The 211-nt window shown below is 64.9% G+C and overlaps 1 protein-coding gene across 1 annotated transcript in view; it reads left to right on the plus strand.

The window, feature by feature from the left end:
- The window catches only part of ETH_00038445 (PPR repeat-containing protein, putative), a gene marked incomplete at both ends in the record, with an annotated part of 2,336 nt that overhangs the window by 271 nt on the left and 1,854 nt on the right, over nt 1–211 (plus strand). The window lies entirely within an intron of this gene.

The raw sequence follows: 211 nt of genomic DNA on the forward strand, positions 1-211 counted from the left end.
CCGCAGCAGCAGCAGCAGCAGACCCTGCAGCAGCAGCAGCAGCACGTTTGGCCGCGCTGCGGCAGCAGCGAAGCCGGCTGAAGAAGAGAAGAGCAGCAGCACTGCCCCACAGCCACTGGGACTTTGTGGGGAAAGGAGATAGCGAGCCTGTGTCTTGTGTTGCTGCTGCTGCTGCTGTTGCTGCTGCTGCTGCTGCTGCTGCGGGGGGGCC

The sequence above is a fragment of the Eimeria tenella genome, genomic scaffold, assembly GCF_000499545.2.
Source record: "Eimeria tenella Houghton genomic scaffold, Eth_scaff2959, whole genome shotgun sequence".
In the NCBI taxonomy this organism is placed as follows: Eukaryota; Apicomplexa; class Conoidasida; order Eucoccidiorida; family Eimeriidae; genus Eimeria; species Eimeria tenella.